Source organism: Ochotona princeps, chromosome 4, assembly GCF_030435755.1.
Source record: "Ochotona princeps isolate mOchPri1 chromosome 4, mOchPri1.hap1, whole genome shotgun sequence".
Classification (NCBI taxonomy): domain Eukaryota; kingdom Metazoa; phylum Chordata; class Mammalia; order Lagomorpha; family Ochotonidae; genus Ochotona; species Ochotona princeps.
In genome coordinates, this window is record NC_080835.1 from 81,122,583 (window position 1) to 81,129,932 (window position 7,350).

General features: G+C 47.7%; 1 protein-coding gene across 2 annotated transcripts in view; it reads right to left on the bottom strand.

Moving 5' to 3' along the window:
- Positions 1-6,221, bottom strand: part of ELMOD1 (ELMO domain containing 1) — a 57,986-nt gene extending 51,765 nt beyond the window's left edge. Inside the window, exon 1 of one of the 2 annotated variants that reach the window (XM_004585032.3) lies at positions 6,010-6,221. The gene's annotated coding sequence lies outside the window, so the exon portion shown is untranslated. The remainder of the gene's footprint in view (positions 1-6,009) is intronic. The other variant, XM_058662530.1, reaches the window with a different exon arrangement.
- Positions 6,222-7,350: the final 1,129 nt, after the last annotated feature.

A 7,350-nucleotide genomic window follows, 5' to 3' on the forward strand; every position in this document is an offset into this window, starting at 1 on the left:
TTAACCAAGTCCTAATCCCGATAATTAAAAATGGAAACTCCATTTAAATACTATGTAAAGACCTTTGAATCTGTAGTCATTAGCTTGCTGGAGACTGTTTTTTTTTAAAGGGCTTAATGAGCTCTCCTTAGGCATTTACCGCAATCATCCTGCTTTATACCAAAAAAGCAAAAAATTGAACTGCAATTTATTTTAGTGGCATCTGAAACATCAGAGAGAGTACACAGGCATTATATAAATGGTCTAACTATATTGGGAATAAATTTGTTCATCCTTAAAAACTGCAGCAATGCAATGTTTACAGATGCCGAGAGGTTAGCACAATATTCTTTATTAATATGCATTTTTAATCTCCACATCTTTTATTTTACACACATACACTGATGTAAATCATGACTTGTTTAGTCCTGGTCAGCCTACGTGAGCTAGCAGGTGAGAAACTCCCAGGATATAATATCATGCTGTCTACAGAATCTTTAAATTCCACGCATTTACTGAGGACTTAGAATGTGGCCTGAACACACAATTTCTGTTCAGGCTTTCTCTGGGTGATAACCCACATCAGCTGTCATTAGAGATCACTGCAGTGAGCCTTTCCTTAATAAGCCATGTCTGTGAAATCTTACTGAAAATAAAACCCATGGTCTAAGTGCCTTGAAATTCTAGCAACTTCAATAGCTAGCTCCTTGATCACATCACTTGTTTTCTCATATTATCAGAATTGCAAAGCAGAACACCTTTGGTAGGCACTGCAAAGAGGAATTTTACAGATACCTGAAACAGAACTCCTTTTTGCTCTATTTTAAAGGATCATTATTTGATAAGAAAGACTCTAATGAACTACTTCATGATACAGTTTAACATAGAATATTTTTTACTAAGAATTTACTGTAAAAAACTAAGTAGAAATTTACCCAGACTTGGACATATGGATACTCAAACCTAGCCAAGAAGCTCTTCTGAAAAAAAAGATAGTCTGATAATGTGATAACTAGGTTTAATCTAGAATGGCACTCTAATATCAGTTGCTATAGTTTCTACAAATTGGAATCTTCAGGGAATGAGTCAATATTCTCTGTCTAGACTGCATGGATCTGATATTCCACTTCTCTGGAGGCTTTCTTTGTGGACGAAGAGTGAAAGTACCTGTTAGATTTTCAAAGACACAAATGTATGTGAGGTCCTGTTTCTGGAATTCATTGCATTGGGAACAGGTAAAATAGGTACTCCTCTGTACTATGAGCGTTATGCTCACTTTCACTCCTTTGTACTATGAGCGTTATGCTCACTTTCACTCCTTTGTACTATGAGCGTTATGCTCACTTTCACTCCTCTGTACTATGAGCGTTATGCTCACTTTCACGTACAGTTATTTCTGGAGAATGCACATTCCCTCCATCATCAGAATCTACTTCCTTAAGGACAGTTGGAACCAAATCAGAAAATGATTATTATGTAATGTCTTTTCCTACTTGATGCAACAGATTGATTCAAATCAAAACATCTGCTTGGGCCCGGCGGCGTGGCCTAACGGCTAAATGTCCTCGCCTTGAAAGCCCCGGGATCCCATATGGGCGCCGGTTCTAATCCCGGCAGCTCCACTTCCCATCCAGCTCCCTGCTTGTGGCCTGGGAAAGCAGTTGAGGATGGCCCAATGCATTGGGACACTGCACCCACGTGGGAGACCCGGAAGAGGTTCCTGGTTCCCGGCTTCAGATCGGCACAGCACCGGCCTGTTGCGGCTCACTTGGGGAGTGAAACATCGGATGGAAGATCTTCCTCTCTGTCTCTCCTCCTCTCTGTATATCCGGCTTTCCAATAATAATAAAAAAAAAATCTTTAAAAAAAAAATCTGCTTATCTTATTTCAGGAATTTAAGCCAGAAGCAACTGAATATTGATCAGCATTGCAAATATTACATTTAAATATCTACCTTTATATGAAAGTAATAAAAAATTTAAATACTATAATTATTTTTCCGTGTATGTGATGACGATTTTCTAATCTGAAGCAATCAAGATGGCAGTGAAATGGTGAGGGAGCACTTGTAATATTAGTTAAGGGACAGAACAACTGCTTTGTTATTTAAAAACATTAAGGGTAGATAATGTGAGGAATGGCTTAGCTGCTTGGAACACCTGCATGCCATACTGGAGTGCCTCGTTTGAGTCCTGGACGCTCTGCACACCTGGTCCAACTTCCTGCTAATGCTTCCTGGAAGACAGCAGGCGATGGACCAAATGCTTGGGCTCTGCCACCCAACTGGAAGGCACAGATGGAGTTACAGGCTCTGGGCATTGGTCTGGCCCAGCCCTGGTTGTTGTGGGCATTTGTGGAATGAAGCCATGTTTGGAAGATTTCTCTCTGTCTCTTTCTGCTTTTCAAATAGATGAAGATAAAGAAACATTTTTTTTTTTCATTTCATTTGAAAGGCAAACAAAGAGAGATAGAGAGACTTTCTACTCACTAATTCATTTTCCAAATGCCAGGCAAAAATCAGGAACTGGGCACTCAATCCACGTCTCCTGCATGGGTGGGAAGGATTCAAGCCCTGGAGCTAGCACCTGCTGACTCCCAGGCCATGCATTATCAGGATGTGGAATGTGAAGGAGAGTGAGAACTTGAACCGGGCACTCTAATGCAACATGTGAGCATCTCAACTGCCATCTTAGAATACTGTGCCAAACACCTGTCCCACTTGTCCCTTGTAGTTTTTCATTTCATTCCCCTTGGCAACTATCTTGATAGAATTCTCACGCTTTCCTTCTCAGCAGGCCACTGTGGACCCTAACTGAGGTCATCGGGTAAAATCCTTCAATGTTCAACTCCACCCACCTTCTACAGATCCTCAGCTTTCTGTCCTCCTAGTCTCCCAGGTTAAGATCACACACGTTGGGCCCCTTTGCAAAGGCTCCACTGGCTAATCCTCCCCCTTTAAGCAGCAGGATACCATATGGATGCCAGTTCATGTCCCTGCTGTTCCACTTCCTGTCTAGCTCCCTGCCTGTGGCCTAGGAATGCAGAGGAGAATAGCCCAAAGCCTTGGGACCCTGCACCCACATGGAAGACCCGGAGAAAGCCCCTACCTTCAGACTGGCTCAGCGCCAGTCATTGTGGCCATGTGGGGAATACAGCAGCAGATGGAAGATCTTTCTCTCTGTCTCTCATTCTCTCTGTATATCTGCCTTCCCAAGAAAAAGGAATATTAAAACAAACAAACAAACAAAAACAACAACATCAACACATACTTACCCTAAGTCAGCTCTCAAAACTTCTGGGCAGTTCCCTCCCTCACTGGAGTTGCCTTGAAGAATTCAGAATTGTTTCCAGGCTCCTACACCAGACCCTCCCACTAAGCTCCATGTCTTAAGGCGCAGGACCCCAGCCCCATCTCACTCTTTCCCTTCTCTTCTTTGTATCCTTGGCATTTCCCACAAAGCCTGGCACACAGAGGTGCTTAACACATTTGTGTTGAGCTGAAGTTATTCCCTTCCAAGCACAAGTTATGTTCAAAAGCATAAACCAGAACTGAGTTTGTCCCAGATTGTCTGTATAGCATCTGATTTCTGTCCTACTTTAGTTTTTCAACACCTATGTGACCCAAAAAAAGGAATGAAACACTTCCAGCAAACTACGGTTGTTGGGGGAAAAAAAAACAAGCTGTTCAGTCAAAACTGAATTTTAGATAAACAAATGGTAATTTTTTTAGTATCAGTATGTACCAAATATGATATGAAACATGTTTAAGTTAAAAACAATGCATTGTGTGTCTGAAGTTCAACTTTAATTGCATTTTTATTTAATAACTCTGGCAACCTTACCAGCGCTTTTTTTAAAGTCTCAGTGCATTCAGATTATGCGACCTTAAGCTACCCGTGGTTTGCCCCCCCCCCCGCCCTACAAACCTCTGTGCTCAGGCAGCCAATTTCTTCCCAAGAACACCCCAGAGAGATGCTTCAGAAAAATGCTGCTTATTATATAATGTCTTCATTCATTTTGTTAATTTCACAGGATTGCCTTTTAATACCATCTCTTAATAATTTAAAACAAAGCATATTGTGATATTACTCAGCATCACTTGGAAAGATAATATTTAGAGTTCTTACAATCCCTGAACCATAGCTGTTTGTAATAACGAACTAGTTTATTATTATTATTATTATTATTATTATTATTATTTCTTATTTGCAAACAAAATCGGTAAAACCCAAAGAGGAAATACAACATCTTTTAGGGAACTCTTTCTCTCATCCCTCAAGCACAGCAATCCATCCTGTCTCCCCAGTAGGCCAGGAGAGCAGCCTGGCTGTGGGGGGTGGAGCCTGTGATGTAACTGCAGTAGGTCTTTGTTGAACAGCCTTCCCTTAACGTGAAACATCTGGAAATGGTTTCCGATTCACTGGGTAGGGACCAACAAGAGAAACTCTTTTACCACCCTATATGGGAGGATGGAAAATTTGATCAACAGAGGATTCCTTCAGAAAACTAGGTACCTTTCTCCCCAAAGGGGTACGGGGTATAGGGGATAGATAGCAGGCTTTTTGTGTGTATCTGTGAGCCCGGGAAGGAGTACCCTGTTGTGTGGGTTCACTGATGAATGGTGATGGCGCAACAGAAGTTAGAGCTGGAAGTGTAGGGAAAGATAGTCACGGCCGGTACCAATGCTCAAAGTTCCCAAAACTAAAGGATCTGCCTGCAGTGTTTTTGACAGGACTATCATACAGAGAAGGCATTTGTTACTTCCAGAAAAGACACGAAGAGAACGACCGCCTAGGATAGAGGGATTTTTCCAGAAAGCGTGCGTTGCTGAAATTCCAACTCTATGGCCCTCCTCGAGAACTCCTAAGGAACGCGGAACTAAGTCAGCTCTAACAATGCATTGTCACCAGATGATAATGAATTCAGACGTTTATCCCACCACAGGCACACTACCTGCTTTCCACCATTTTGGTAGCACCAGTTAAGGACGGTTGTCAAGCCACCCGCACATCACGCACACACTGCAGAGCTGCAGAACAATGCCTGGATGCCTGCCCAAAAATTGGTCTTTTCAAATGACAGGCTCAGTTTATGGGACCATTCCAAGGCTCACTGGGGGGTTAGCTGTGTCTTTTGCCGGAGCGATGTGGGCGAAAGGAGTGCAATTTGGGAAGCCCATGGCACTGGCTGGACCTTTACCTGCTTGTGCAGAAAGGCTGACAAACGCATTCATTAAACTTGATCTGAAGCAAGCGAGCCAGTGAGGTCGTTCCTGAAATATTCATTAGGTATGTTACCGGACTCGCCACTTGCAGGTTGGGCAAACACCGGGGAGTAGAAGCAACCAATCTCAGATAAAAGGCTCCCACAACCGCACATCCCACCCCTCCACTGAGCTGTGCCGCTTTTTAGAGCTTTGATGGCTGTCGCTCCCGCAAGCGCTAGTTCGATTCCCACCTGCCCTGGGAAGAGAGGGGGGATCTCGGTAACGAGTTTCCTAGCAGTGGGAAGAGGCGCAGAGCGACTCAAAATCTCTCCTCCAGGCTGGAAGCTCTGGAGACCCCCAGCCCCGTGGCCCCGCCACCTGGCCGCCATTCACAGCCCAAAGCCTGCAGTGTAGGGGGTCCCCGGGACCCGCACCCGCCAGCCGTCCCAGCCAGGCAGCCCTTAAGTCCCCGCCTCCCATTTTGGCCTCTGCCTTGGAGCCCTCTGCCTTGGAGCCCTCCCCCGGAGCCCTGGGCGTTCAGTCGCTAAGTGCGCCCGGGGCCCGAGTTGCAAACAACCTCTCTAGCAGACTCTGCAGCACCGGCTGCTAACCGGCAGACAGGGAGAGGCTGACGAAGGGGATTACGGTTCCTGGCGGCCCCGGAGCCCCCACACCCCGGCAGCGTGTACTTGCAGTCACGTCCCCTCTCGGCTCCAAGACCCTACGCATCTCCCGACTGGCCCTGAAGCCAGGCGTCCTCGCCGCCGCCTCTCTCCAAGGGCATTCGCCTGTCGCCCCTCAGCTCCTCACGGGTCGCTACTCACCTGGCCCCAGGCGGTCACTGCAGGCTCAGCGGCTCCCGGCGTGCGCCCCCGCGGTCTCCATCCCCGCCTCGCCAGGGCGCACCGGCTGCGCGCTCCGCCGGCGGCAGTCGCCGCGGTCGTCCCCGGCGCCGAGGCTGGACAGAGGCTGCTTGGGCTGCCGCACCGGCTGCAGGCGCGCGAGGGGCGGGGGCGGGGCGGGAATCTGGGTCGCGTGGAGCGGAGCAAGCCGGGATGCTCCGCGGTCGACGGGCGGCGAGGGCGTGCAGAGGTTTCCCGGGGAGCAGGACGCGGGCGGCGACTGAGCATGCCCAGTCCTGGAGCCGGGGGCGCGGGCGCGGTGCTGGGAAGGGAGCGCGGCCGACAGCTCGTGAGTCTGGGTGGAGGGGGTGGAGAAAGAGTTCACCCTGAGGGCCAGGCTGATGTGGGCCGAGGGTTGGCAGCTCAGCAACAGTGGCCCGGTCTAATTGTGCCCAGGTCGACACCTGTCAGCGACATTCCTGAAGAGCCCCGGGCAAGGTGTGTTCCCAGCTCTTCTCTGGAGAATAGTCAGAGTTTGTTTTAGTTCCGTTTCAGCCTGCACCACCTCACTGAGCACCAAGTGACTCCCTCAGTGCTGTCTTCTGCGGGTCAAGCACTCAAAGAACTAGCTCTTTAATTAGAAGTAATTGAGGGACGATGTCAATCCCTGCGTCCTTATCCACATTCCAACTAGGGCTTCGGAAACAGTATCTTAACCGTGGGGTTAATTATAATGGGGTGAAATACAGACACTGTGCCCTAGGGTTAGCTGGGGTCATACAAATTCTCTCTTTCTCTCTCTCCCTGACTCCTGGCTTGTGTTTCATGTTTCATTGTGACTCCAAGGGCGCAGGTGTGTATTTGGGTTTCATTTACCACCTCAGCAGATGCTGAGCCCTGATGCCCCATTCCACCTCTGGATGATAGAGGCTGGCAGCTGCACAACTTTGGACAGTTGTGAGGACGGTGGGGCAGCTGGATGAGAGAGAGTCACAGAGGGGAACCAGGGAGGCAAAGCACTTGCCACATAATAGATGTTTACTGAATTTAAAAGTCTGCAGGTCTAGCTGGGGTCATGACTAAGCCTCTGCCTGCAATACTGGCGTCTCGCATGAGCTGTATGGTTCAAGTGCCACCTGCTCCATTCCCAGTCCAGCTCCCTGTTAATGTGCCTGGGAAAGCAGCCAAAGATGGTCTAAGCCCTTGGGTCCCTGCTGCTGGAAGCAGCTCCAGGCTCCTGGCTTCCAACTGGCCCAGCCCCTGTGGCCATTTTGGGCATGAACCAGTGGTGGGAGATCTCTTTTTCTCTCTAAGTCTGCCTTT